The 14,546-nt window shown below is 41.0% G+C and overlaps 1 protein-coding gene across 4 annotated transcripts in view; it reads left to right on the top strand.

Moving 5' to 3' along the window:
- ZNF385B (zinc finger protein 385B) overlaps positions 1 to 14,546 on the top strand; it is a 330,914-nt gene that overhangs the window by 26,693 nt on the left and 289,675 nt on the right. The gene's annotated exons all lie outside the window — the stretch shown is intronic.

Raw genomic sequence — 14,546 nt, 5'->3', positions numbered from 1 at the left:
TTTATTTCAGATGGATACATAATTGTCTTCCTGTTTTAGCTTTAGTCCTCAAGCTCTTCTCCACAAGGACAAGAAATGCACTTTTAAAATTACTGTAAAAAACAAAGGTGAATTTGCCAGGCAATTATGACTCCAGGATCCAGGGCTTTAAGAAAAACATCAAATACCGAGGGACTCGTGATCAACTTGTGAAAATTGGTGGGACTGAGCAGTGTTAGTAGCATCCAGGTTATAGCTGTTGCGGCAGCTTAAGAAAGCTGTGAATTCAGCTTTGAGCAATGAAATACTTTTTGTTGGGGGATTATTTGCCACCTGTCTGGTAAGCACTGGGCTAGTGATGCAACTGGGAGGATGGAAGTGACAAATGCAGAGGGCAAGGAAAGTCTCAGAAGGAAGACACAGAGAGTGAGCCTGGGCTGAGGAGCGAAGGCTGAGAAGAAGCTGCCAATCCAAGCCTACCCTGTGACACTTTATAATGAAATAATAAGCACATGTTTGTGAGGGGGTAACATCCTGGTGTGTGTTTGTTCATGGGACAACATGAACAGGCCAGCAGAATAGTACATTGGTACAGCTGGAGGCGCTTTGTGGTAGTTGGTAACACTGCGACTGATCTATGGAAAAACAGCAGAAATGTCATCTAGACAAGGGGATGCTTTATTTTTGGAGTTGAACCTTTCAGTATATGTGATACTTCAGTAGATGGTATCCATGACGTCAATGCAATTAGCCAAATATTGTCCATATGGTCCCTTAAGTCTCTGGTTTTTTAAGCATTTAGCACTGAAACTTCCTGTTAGCAGTCATTTTTTAGTTAATTCCCTCTTATGTACAATCCAGCAAATTGTAACATGAATACAGTGCAAGTTGATAAACTAGTATGGGGGTGCAGGGAGGTTGGCAAAGGTTTCATTAACCAGCTGAACTATTGAGATGGAGCAGTTGGTCAGAAAGATGCTTTGGCTGACTTGGAATGGTACAGGTTGGACCTCCCTAGTCCGGCATCCTGAGGTGTCCCAAACCAGAGAGTTTGCACTGCCTGGGGAGCTCAGTGCTCCCCTGCTAGCTTCCTGCTCCTGGGCTCCTGATCCCTGGGCTCCCTCTAATGCTGGTCCGGCAGGGGCTCCTCTCATAGGCTGCCTCAGCATCTTCCGGGGTTCCTAGCCAGGACTGCCTGGCCGCTGCAGCCCTACTGATACAGGGTGTTCCCTGGGGTTTCCCAGAAGGGGCCGCTAGGCCATCCCACCCCTCTGCTAGGGCCAGGCCCTGTTACAGCAAGCAATTCCCAGGGGTCCCCCGGGCCGCCCACCTCCACTAGCCCCGTTTCAGCTGGGGCCTTCTCAGCTGGTGCTGCCCAGTCATTCTGGCCTCGCTGCCACCAGGAGTTTCCCAGGGTTCTGGCAGGGGCCTCCTGGCCACTTTCAGCCCTGCTGCTGCCAGAGGTTCCCTGGGTGGGCCTCCCACTGCCCTCAGCCCCTTTTGCAGCCAGGGGTTCCTCATCTGGGACTGGGACTCCTCAAGCGCCTGGCCCAGCTGATGCCGAGGATCCCCCTGCTGGAGTGGAGGCTCCCCCGCCATTCCTAGGCCTGTTGACATCAGGGGTTCCATGGCTGAATCGGGCTTTCCAACTGCTGTCTGATACAACCACTGCTGATCCAGCCTGAGCTCCCTAACTCCCATGTTATCTCCTTCTGCCACCTCCATTGCTCTTTGGTCAAGCAACGTTTGTGGCCCTGCAGGACCATGGTTGTGGCCAGACCAGAGAGTCCCAGATTTGGAAGGTTCTACTTGCATTTATGTTGCTAATGGAGCTGAATGTTTCAAAATACAACAGTCGTATCCTTTTCCCCACGCCTTTATGACCAAAATGCTGCTTATTTGAGAAACCAGCTTGTACTGCTAATAGATGGGATAACTCAGCATAGGAGAAAATTTTTTTATTGAAATGAGGTATGAAAATCATCTTCATACTTTACTGCCCAGTCTAGAAAAGAGCCGAAACTTACAATTATCTTGGCCTGCTTGGTTTTGAATCATGAAAATAACATCTGCATTTGAAGGAAAACCTTATCGATAAAAATGAATGAAAAGGCTTCACATTATATACGTCAGTATTTTAAAGTGGGGGGAGAGGGGAGAAGGCTGTTCGCATTTGTGCCTTTGGGTATATTTATTCACAGAAAGTTAACAGCCCATCTGTAAGTGTGGCCACCATCAAGAGTGTCTTTCATATAAGAAGACTTTTTTATTTTTATTTTTATTGGATTAGAGTACTTGAATTCCTGTGAAGATTGCAGATTCTTAGTCATTATGTGAAGAAATATTTGGGCCTGCAAGGAGACAACAAATTAGAAACACTATACAATTGTCCCCAAAGAATATAAGAATAATTAGCTAGAGACCGGACCTCTGTGGTCCAGTGCCCTTGGTACCTGCCTAGTCCTGAATGGGGGAATTTGCCAGACTGGCAAAGTCTCCGTCAATGTTCCCCCTTCCTGCTGCTGGCTCTGCTTCTAGCCTGGCCATCCCCCTTGCCTCTGATCCAGCTGGGCTTCCAGCCCTGGCCACGTGTGCTGGCGCAGTCCCCCCACTGACTGCCAGCACCAGCTACTCTCCCCCTTGCAACTGCTAGTACCATTGCTGGATGCTGGCTCTGGCTCTGGCCCCGGCTGGGCTGCTGGCCTCTCTGCCACTGGGCTTCCTGTCCCAGGGTTCTCTGGTTCAGGAACATCCATGACACTGCTGGACCATGGATATTTGTGGAGCAAAGAGCATTTGTTTTGGGATGTACAACCTGTAGCGTCTGACAGTTTTTTTTATCCACGAAAGCATATATCCAAATAAATCTGTTAGTCTTTAAGTTGCCATAAGACTCCTCATTGTTATAACTAGCATGTATTTGTGAGATCTTTCATGATCACATCTCTTTGCACTGAATTAACCTTATTAGCATATTGAATTTGAACTGCATCATGGCAACCTGAACACATTATGTTTTATGCTTCTTACCCACAGCTGTACACAGAGATTGTGATTTTGTTGTAGTAGCCAATATTTTGCTATGATGTAAGAAGCATCAGAAGTCCATCAGCTGTATTAGGAGCTACCTAAAGGGGACTAGGAAAGCTGGCTATATATACAACATGAAAAATCTGCCTTATAGTTGGATGGTTATGTAAAAAGGAGTGAGGGGGAAAAAATCCTAAACCTCTTTCTATTGACCCCTTCATAGACTTCTCATTATTACAATTATGTGCAACCAGGTGCTATAATTTATTTATTTATTAAAAAGAATGACACCCCCTCACCCCCAAAAAACACCTGTTGACCAACATACTACTATTTAGATACTTGGGCCTGTGACTTGTTTGCTTGTGCTTGAAAAGATATAAACTGACTGACTAAAAGATATTGAGGGGTATACAGTGGACCTTATTGCTGACTGAAATGGAATTATGGTCACCATCCCCAGCTGCTTCTAATCAGTGGCATAGCCAGAAGAAGACACTTAGGTGGGCAGTGATGGGGGGAGGAGGATGGGCTGACAAATGGGCAAGTTGTAGAAAATATCATCTATATTCTGGAAGTGCCTAATTACCTAAGATCCGGATTGGGGCTTCATTGTGCTCTGTACAAACACACAATGAGAGACCGATCCTCATTCAAACAGATACAACAAGATGGAGAAGAGGGGAAGGATATGATGTAAGCAGAGTGATCAAGATGGCAAATTCCATGGTGGTGGTTCTTTTAAATTGGTGTGAATGGAGAGAAGAGATGAGTCCAATGGGAATGGGGGAAGGAAGGGCATTTTGAATTGGGAAGGCTGGGAGGAAAGGACAGGGTGGGAGGGTGGACAGCCAACTCAGAGTAAGGAGAATCTGAGGGAAGGAAGTTAGAGAAAACTAGTTGGAAAGAAGAATGTCCAAAATCAAAATAGAAGGACAAAGATGAGATGGAAGAAATCTGTCCGGGTTTTTGAAGGAGCTGCAGTTGCTACTTTCCACCTGCTCCTCTTTGCTTCAAAGAGCCCACCCCCTGCCTTCCAATTCCCCTCAAGCCCATGTGATTGAAGTTGAGACTGTTGGGCTGCTTAAGCTTGGGTGTCCTGTGCAGGAATTCCTCCTGCTGGTCTGGGACCAGTGAGTGGTGGAATAACCCCTGTGTTTACTTTTAGGGTTCACCTTGGACACTAAGGTGTTAAAATTCAACTTGTCCTTCTCTTCTAAGGCTTCAAAGTGTTATAAACCCTATCACTTATCCTAGTCTAGATGGAATCTTCAGATTAACCCAGTAGTTCTCAAAAAATCTTGTAAACTTGACAGCAGATGGCACATGCCTTTGTATAGCCATACATGTAATAATATCTTTGTGTTAACTGCCTCAGGACGAAATCAGCATCCCACCAGTTGCCATCTGGCAAGGCACCGATGATGTCAGGGACTGTCATGGGTAAGCACTCTTCCATTTGTGGATGTCTAAAGAAATACATTTCCTATAGACGCTCCAGGCTGTACAGCTGAAGAGTCAGTGTATACAATTTTGAGCAAGTTACTACATTTCTGTGCTTCAGTTCCCTATTGGTAATATGGAGATACTTACTTATTTTCTCCCATCCTTGTCTTTCCTATTTGGACTGTAAGCTCATAGGGGCATGGATTGTCTCAGTTTGTGCTGTGCCCAGAACAATGGGGCTATGGTCATTCTATAATAAAAATAACAATGTAGGTGGATGTACTGAAGTTATGTCTAGACACCCTGACTGAGAGTGGCATACCATTGTGCTTCAGAAGGCACATGCATGTTGTAAGAAGCATTCCCTGCCCTGAAGTCTTTACAGTGTAAATAGACTGAATAGAAAAGGGGAAGAGGGTGAGGGTAAATGGCCAGAGAGTGGTAAAATGAGTTGTGTAATACAGTTAGTCAGAATCCAGGTCTGCTGATGATCATTTTTAGTGTCCTGTATATTAGAGCACATTGTCTCTCCATGTATATGATTTGTCAACTAAATAATTTGCTCTAAAATGCTATTTTGATTTAAGGGATCTTCTCAGGTTTGTGGCTCATATGGGCAACTTACCAAATGCACAATGCTGTTTTAGATAGTGATTCTAGTCAGGAGTGTGGCTGTGTGTAAGCATCTTTGAAAGGAGGAAGTCTTTGATTCCTTCTGGTACTCTTGTTTATGCTGTAGCAAAGTTGTGGTTTTTAAAATGTGTTTTAGAACAGATGCTTTACTTGGACTTCAGCTGTGATATATATGTGATCTATATAGCTGATCACTTTGCTCATGCAGTCAATTGTTTTGGTTTTACATCCAGCCTAAAGAAAACAGAAGCACTGTAAAATCTGTGTATGTCTATCCAAATAGATGAATGCTGACCAGTGGAGGAATTTGGCTAGCTAGGGATTATGCTATCACAGAATGCCATAATTGATGAAGTTACCCATCACATAACCAAGGTCAGCTTTGCATTTAGAGTTGTCATGCTGCCTGTGGAATGGTAAGAACATACAAATAAGTGCTAAACTAAACATCTGTTGGGCAGTTATGCTAACAATGCTTCTATCTATAAGGTTGTAAGATATGGACAATATATCACTATTAGGGAACTTAATCAGTTCCATATGAATTCTCTTCAGTCTATTTGAAGAGTCAAGTGGTGGGACAGGAGTCCCAGTATTGGGATCCTTAATCATCATTGGACATCTAGCATTGAAAACAAGCTCATAAAAACTCAGCTATTAGTTTGGGCATCTCATTCATATGGCAGACTTGAGAATCCCCAAGGCCATATTTTATGATCAGTGAAAGCTAGATATCCATTCTTGTTCTGGCCACTATATGCTATATATATAGATGCACACTGAAGTCATATTTGAAAGTGTCAGGTGACATATTTGACAGTGCAAGGTAGTGGCAGATTTATCATGTTGCTTCTAATTGCTTTGAATCAAGGTGCCTAAGCATCTTATATGAAAAATGTGAACAGTGCAAAGCAATGATATAATAGCCTGGAATGGTCATGGACAGTTTTGTCTGTCTTGCATGTAACTACTTTTGTGGTTCTCTCATTGATGTGACTGTGTGTGTATTCTTTCACTTAAGTGTTTGCTGAATCCTTGTTTGTCAACACTGACATGAGACTCCATCATCACAGTTCGGTTGTTTATGGAGTTTCTATTTAATAAAACAGCAGTTGTTTATAGTTTGCTATTTAATAAAACAGCAGTTTTAATAAGTGATTCAAATAGCTGACATTTGATTCGTTATATTGGTACTTTTAGGATACTTAGTGCATATGTTCTCTAATTTCAGCATATCTAAACATTGGGCTTTAAAAAAATATTTACAGTTCTATGCTGTTTCAACTATTACTTGTTCTTTTTTATAGAAAACTTAAATGGCTGGAACACACCATCTTAGGCTCTTCATATGCATGTTTCCTCAATAGGCTCTCCAAATCACATACTTCTGTGATTTTGTTATTAAGGAAGAACAAAAGATCTCAGAACAAAATTGCATGGAATTTTTTCATAATTTAATGATGTTTGTCGTATCAAACCTCTGATTGAAAAAACTGCAGTAATGAAATAAGGGGCAGGAATATGGAAAGATGCCACTAGATAAAGCTTCTAAAATGAGAAAGTGATCAGTACATTTATATTTCTTTTTTTAGAAAACTTTCATCCTTATTAAACCCAAAAGCTGCATTAGTACCACTTTGTAGTAGCACAGATACAAATCAGAAGAAATTAAGGCCTTTGTCCTTCTAAATTTTGTGAACATATTTAATACACTAAGTATCAATTAATCTTGTTGAGCTCAATAGGACTACTTTCGTGCATAAAGATAAACACATGCCTAAGTCTTTGCAGGGTCAAGATCTATGATTTTTCCAGCAAAACATTAATATGATTTCATAGAGCGTCACATATTGAAGTATATATTCTGCTATTAACAATGATATATGAAGCTATTGTTCACATTTAACAAGAAAAATTGGAGAAGAAAATGGGAATGCAATGCAGCTATGTTGAAGTGACAGTCAAATTGAAAACTAGTCCATGTCAGCAAGTAATTTTAAGCGTAGATTCAGATGGTTTAGCTGATCTGGAGTCTACCTGCCATTTCTTATGGCTTTGCAATCATGTCTCTGTGTCATTTTTATTAAGTTGAATCATGAGTCAAAAATTAAGACTCAATCAACAATAATAACAGACATGCTGAGGTATCTCTTTGCCTTTGTTTTCGCTCCAGTACTAAGGGGAAGCACTGCCTGAAAATCTTTGAGTTACGAAGATTGTGTCAGTTTAATATGAGTGTTGTGGATGCTGGGTTAGATACATTTATTCATTTTCTCCTATATATTGACTGCATTTCAGTCAGCACCATATTTTTTCTGCCATGATACTCTTTGCTGCTTTCAGTGAAATAAAGCCCACGGCTTTGTAAATGTATTTCACAAGTCTTTTATATGGACTGCCTTCAGATATTATTTCTGTTTAGAATTGAATTCAACACTGTGAGAAGGCTGTGTAGTGATATAGCTGCAGATATTGGAAAAAACTGGCAGAGCTCTCCCTAAATTTGTTATGGTGACCCATGCACTAGGGTAATAAATAGTGGTGACATAGTAGCCATGCCTATGTCTTTAACCTTTTGATCAGATGACGGACACGGCCGAACTTTCAGGGCTCTGTGCATGAGGAAAGATAATTCTAGACCTCTTGGTTATCAGATTTCAAAAGCTATCAAGCAAGTACTAATGTCTTTTGTTTCAGTGTTTTCCCAAGTGCTGCCCACTGGTAGATTATTAACAATTTAATTGTAATAAGCTGGGAAGCCTTCTAGGCCATATTCCGCCATTACACATGTATATATGTAGTGCCATCTCACAGGCTCCAGTGGATTGATACCAATGCAGTTGATGAAGAATGTGTTCTCGCTTTTACCAGTTGGTCTTAAATTAAAATATGCACCAGTAAAAACCTGCTCAAGTGACACTTGCACAGTGATTATCTTTCAGATTTACTAGGATTCACAAGCTCCACTTAACTGTAGTTTTCTTTTCATTTTGGCAGAAAACAATTTCCAATCATGTTCTCTAGTTGAGTTTTCACACACTATACCCCAAAGTGATAGTCTGTGCCTAAACTGAGAGGGGAAGGGAGAAATCCCACCTTCAGAATTCTTTTGGGGCTTTTGAGGTTACCTATAGAATGCCCTGTGTGGGTTCTAGAGCTTCTGGCATGTGTTCCAAGAATCCTTTAGGGCTTGTACCAAAATGCTGTTATTGACTCCCTCAGAAATTCCAGTAATTTGGAGATTTGAGCAAAAACATCTTTGAGCAAAAACATCTTTCGCTACATCTTTAGTAGTGTCACGAAGACTGATGGTTTTTCAGATCTGCAGTCTCTTGCTGCTTCGATTTCCCTGGTGTGACTGTCTCTAATCCCTTGTTTAGCAAGCCCAAATCTTAGTGTGTTTCTCAAAGTTCTTGATGGGGTTCCACGAGCCCTTCTATGGTGCCCCTTCAGTTATGAAGGAGAAATTGTGCTTGTTTGACTGCTTTCATTGCAGCTGAGATACTTCTTTCTACCCTGGTGTCTGGAGCTTTCGTTGCATAAAAGTGAAGGCTGCCTTTCTTGTCTGACTTTGTCATACTTTTTTTTCTGCTCAGGTGAATTCTGCATATTAGAAAACTGGGGGAAATGCTCCTTTCTGTATATGGGCTTTGTGTCCTCCTAAAATAGTTAATGAGTGACAGCAGAGCAACAGCCAGGTACAAATACTTTTTTGGAAGCTTTTGTCATCTATTTCCCCCACCCCCTTTTTACTTCTCTCTGCTACAGTACTGTAGCTGGGCCATTGACATGGAGGAGGAGGGAACTGTATGACAAGAGGGAGAGTTATATTTGCCCTCTAAAGTTCATGTATTTAAGGAAGAATGCAGTTTCTGAAGGTTTTTTCCTTATTTCTCTGAAATAAGAAAAGATACACATTAATAAGGTGAGTATATCAAATAGTCAAGCATTTAAAACATTAAAAAAATATAAAATTATAGATCCTAACATGAAAGTGCTGTATAATGTGAAGGCTGCGCATGAAAACTAAAGTTGAAGAAGTGGATAATAACATTTGAATTCTTCCACAAATCCATCCAGGTTCAATTTTGAAGTCAGATTGCTTTCAAATGGCGTGAGAATTAGGTTTCTCTTTCCCGAGTCTCACTACTCCTCTGATGTGATAAAATTCTCTCCAAACAAGAAGAAGAATCCCAACAAGCTGCAGCTGATGATCCAAACAATAAGACTTCTAAAAGATATTTTGGAAATGTATGGGAAAGCCTCCTTTAATTCCTTCATGGCACCTAAAACGTCTGAATTCTTAACAATTTCTCTTCTGTGGTTTAAATATAGCCATTTCAACTTTCACCTCCATATCTAATCCAAGCAAGTTTATCAAAGACAATGATTCCAATTTCAAGAAGTCTGGAGAGTCAGTGGAATAGGTTGCTGACAAGCTTTTGTACAACTTAGAGGCCTTTTCAGAAAATCTCTCCAGTTACCCACTGGTTTCATCAATCAGTTTATGATAAATCTGGAACAATAGATGCTCATTACACTTTGGAATCCTGGCAAGTGCATGGTGACTAGGGAATCATGAAGCTTTTTTTAGAGCAATACCTTGACAATTTTGGTGGGACATCTTAGTGTTGATAATTTGTCACAAGAATCTTTCAAATGAATAAAATGAAATACTAAAATTAGTGAACTATTTGTATGCTGGATTTATCACACCAAATTTTGGAGCCTTCCTCAAAATAAGGTGTTTTTTTTTTTAAATAGACGCTGAAGATCTTGGTTTAAATTTTGTTCTCTTCTTCCCCTCCCCCCCATTTATTTTCTTTCGGCATGGTGACTTATGGTGATTCAGGATGGGAAAATTCCAACCTCTTAGGCCTAGTTTATGCTACAGAAAGTGTCTTCACTTAAATTTGGCTCCAGCTGACTTATGTTTCTGTCTACAGTGATTTAGTAACACAACCTCCATAAGTGGTGTAATTAGGTCATTGCAGTGTCAGTGTAGACACTGTATTGCTTCCATTAATGGTTGTTGGCTTTTCCACAATGGTTCACACTGACAATACAATGGGTACAAGAACTCTTGGCGGAAACATGCACTAGCAAAACACTGAGCCAAGTGTGCAGCTGTGCACATACACATGATTTAATAACTTTGGTGATTGTAAGGTAGGTTGACCTAATTTTGTAGTGACATGGCCTAAGGGTACGTCTAGACTACATGCCTCTGTCGCCAGAGGCATGTAGATTAGGCTACCAGGCATAGGAAAATGAAGCGGCGATTTAAATAATCGCCGCTTCATTTAAATTTACATGGCTGCCGCGCTGAGCCGACAAACAGCTGATCAGCTGTTTGTCGGCTCAGCGCTGTAGTCTGGACGCGTGGGTGTCGACACCAAAGGCATTTGTCAACCACCCAGGTATGCCTCCTGGGATGAAGTATACCTGGGTGGTTGACAAATGCCTTTGATGTCGACACCCGCATGTCCAAACTACAGCGCTGAGCCGACAAACAGCTGATCAGCTGTTTGTCGGCTCAGCGCGGCAGCCATGTAAATTTAAATGAAGCGGCGATTATTTAAATCGCCGCTTCATTTTCCTATGCCTGGTAGCCTAATCTACATGCCTCTGGCGACAGAGGCATGTAGTCTAGACGTACCCTTAGTTTTCCCCATGTAGGATTTTTTTCACCCTCAGTTTTGAATTTAGTGTTTTCCCATTAACTTTAATGGTCCATCCATTATCTATTCCAGATTGTACAATTCTGGTTACTTAGAGTCTTGTTTGCTTGTGAAGGGGGAGCCTAACTGTTTGTTTTCACTTTCCTGTTTGTTTTTCCTGTAGCATAATTTTAAATACATAAAACACATAATCAGCTGGTCTCTCTCTCAGTAGCCATCATGTTAATTCAGAATGCTTCATGATTCATAAGAGATTTGGCATGTGTTTATATACTGTAATATTGTGGACAGTCAGTTGCAGGTTTGGGATTCAGACACCCTTATTCTCTTTTTGGGGTCTGGAAAAAAATTTCTTGTTACAGAAACGTAGAAATAACAAAAAGGAAATTACTTATAGTATCTTTCTTCCTTGATGGAGCCTTTGCATTCAAGTGGACTAAACAGTTTTCTTGTTAGATCAAAACTTTGTGTTGAGCGCATTTGATTAAAAACCCAATTTGATTAAAATCATAGCAGTTCCCCAGCATTGCTGGGGTGCATACATCTGACAAGGACAATAAGGGCCTTATTAGCTTTAACATGTGACTGGCAATAGGGTTGAGAGTATATCTAGGCATTCCCTATGACTATATACAGTAAATTTCCGATTATCCGGCACCTTTAGGACCCGGGGGTGTCAGATTTTCAGATATGCTGGACTATCGGAAGGGGGGGGCTATGAGGGGTCTGGGGTGGGATGGGGGGGATGCCACCCCAGAGCCCTCATAGCCCCCCCTTCCGATAGTCCGGCTCTGCCCCAGGCATCCCCGATTCAGCCGCTGCTGGTCAGTTTCAGCAGCAGCTGAATCGGGGACGCCTGGGGCAGAGCAGCTGGGGTGCTGCCGGGTTGGTCCCGCAGCCCCAAGGGGCAGCGCTATGGGACCAACCCGGCAGCACCCCAGCTGCTCTGCCCCCGGCTTCCCTGGTTCAGCTGCTGGTCAGTTTCAGCAGCGGCTGAATCGGGGAAGCCGGGCGCAGAACAGCTCCAATTGTCTGGCAGCCAGAGCACTTCTGGGTTCCCGATGGTGCCGGACCATCAGGAGTGCCAGAGCATTGCATGCCGGACCAATGGAGTTTTACTGTAGTAGTTTCACAATTCTATTGGACATCCATCTCAGGTTTCTTCTGGACTCAACAGGATCATTTTAATTCTAGCCAGTCCATCCATGCACTCTGAAAGGAGCATTTCTCTTCTCAGTTGGAAAGGAAATCTTTTATTCTCACTCCAAAGAGATAGACAAGTTCTGATTATAAATTCCAGCATAAAACCCTGTGTCTCCACTTTAGCTACTGTGTAAGTCTCCCTGCAAGAGGCCCTCTCTGCAGACTTTTTTTTATCAGGGTAACACATCTTTAGTTATAGCAGCAATGTAATACAGTCCCCTGTACTTCACTTAGCTGACATAAGATCAACAGCATCATGTATTTGAGCAAACTTGGACTAAGAAATGGGGTTGAGAAGAAAGATGGGATACATCTTATTTCTAAAGAGGAAGAAAAAAAAATTCAGGTGGGCAGCAGTGCCATCGCTACAAGGCAGCTCTGGTACGTGTGAAAGTATTTTTTAAAAAAGAAAAGCTACATCAACAAAAAGGTCCAAGACATGTCTTTCCCTCTGTTGGAATTTCTTACTTATTTTAAATGCAAGCATTTATCTATAAATCTTCAAGAAACTGCTCTCAATTCTCCAATTAGAGAGCAAAGTTGGCATTCACTTTACAGTAGAACTTATAAAAAAGACTGTTAGTAGACAGTTCCGTTTTAAGAGACCCTTTGCAAATACAATAGTACAGTTCTGACCTACATCTTGAAAATAGCTAAGTTAATAAATCAGGGTTCAGAAGTTTCTTTTGCGTGTCCCTGAAGTGTTAAAGACAGATTTCACTGTATGTATTTGGGTTTTTTCTTGTATACGTTTATTTCTGTTCCTTATTAAGTTAGGAAATACTGTTTAAAACAAATCTCATTTATGTCTTGTGCTGTTAAATGGGCATCCTGTTTGTAAGGAAAGGATATAGAAAGACTTCTGTGTCCTAAAAGAGGTTGGAGATGCACACTGTCTTGAAGAGGCACAGAGGAAGTTAAGAGGAATAACAAAAGCAAATGTTGGTGAGAGTACTGCAAACAAAAAAAAGTAAACAATCTTTCATAACTTACTTGTTAAAGAAAATCCAGTATTTATGGGAGAGGGCTGTGCTAGTAAGCTACTGTTTTTGTTTTGTTTTTCCCTCACAAAAAAATTAAGAGGTTGAGCCATACAATTTCCTGGTGTCAAATAAGCAGTTTTTAGAAAATGGAGAAATGGATATATCAAAAAAATAGTTTTAACACTATGTGCAACATTGCTAATAATCAACAACTTGGGAAAGAATATAATAATATATTTTAATCAGTTTTATTGAAGGCATTTTTTCTTTTTTTGAATTTTTATTCTTAAAAGGATTGACTTTGACCTATTCTAAAAGTCACTCTTTTATTTGTTCCTGTTCTGTCTATTCAGCATTTGTATGAAATCTGACTTGGAATATCTTAATTCTGATTTTGGTGTGAGTAGTCACTTGGATTAGCGAGAGAAGGGTGGAGGCCCATAAATAATGATAAATAGCAGCCTGTAGAATGAAAGAGGTTTCTAAGAAGCAGCCATGAGCTGGTTAGATGATGTATCACACAGAGGCATTATAAGCATGCTGCTCTATTGGAAAAATTTTTTACACCTCTTAAAGTCCCAGGTGGCCCACGAGACTTGAACTTTCTGGGAACTCTGTAAGACTGTTTTCTTGCAAGTATTTAAGGAGGTTTGAGGGGTAGATAGAAGGACTGGAGATGGAAGGATACCTACAAATATAGAGTCGACCTATAGTCATGTGAACATGCACTAGGGATGTTAAAAATCATTTTTGTTTTTTGTAAACATTTAACTGCTGAAATTTTCTGTGGTACATGCTTACATGTGGGAAGGAGTTGGCTCTGCGGGAGCTAGTGTGCGCCAGGAGTCTGTATCAGAGGCAATAGCATGGGGGGGAAGGCAGGCGAGCACCAGCTTCTGCCTGCTCCCCCTCCCTCTGCTGCTTCTGATACAGAGGCAGTGCTGGGGGGGGGGCAGGGAGAGGGAGGCTTGCATGTAACCATGAACGTTAACTGATGAGCCCAGGCTCATTGGTTAACCATTTAAATGAATACACTATCACATCCCTAACATGCACATACAATTACAATCTTAAAACAAAGCCAGCTGAATTCTGGTCTAATTTTTGCTATTTAAATCCAGAATAAACCACTTCCACAAATGGAATTACTTGACAATTTACTCCAGGCCAACTAAGATAAAAATCTGTTCCAATATGTCTAATTTTAGGTTAACTAGCATTCCAGTTGTCCCCTTTTAAGGAAAATAAAGCAAACACTTTGCTGCACACAAATGATTTCAATTTTCTGAATTATCTTTTTCTGAGCAGCTAATGTTTGTGTTCAAAAATAACCATCTGTTTTTACAGTAAAAAGAGAATCTTGTTAAATATCCTCAAATGTGTTAGTGAAGATGCTGTCAGCAGTTTGTCACCCTATACCATTCCAAATAGTTTTCTGTGTACAAGAATAGAAAGCTGACTTTCTGTTCATGTGGATTATCCCTTCTATTTTTAGATATGTAAAATGAGATATGAAGCACCAAAAACAGTATTTCTTAGTGAACTGTATCCTGACCTGACACAGCCATCATGTCATGACACTATATATCAT

This window comes from Pelodiscus sinensis, chromosome 7 (assembly GCF_049634645.1).
Source record: "Pelodiscus sinensis isolate JC-2024 chromosome 7, ASM4963464v1, whole genome shotgun sequence".
NCBI lineage: Eukaryota > Metazoa > Chordata > Testudines > Trionychidae > Pelodiscus > Pelodiscus sinensis.
Note: the sequence above shows the minus strand (reverse complement) of the source record. Positions and strands in the feature narration are given on the sequence as shown.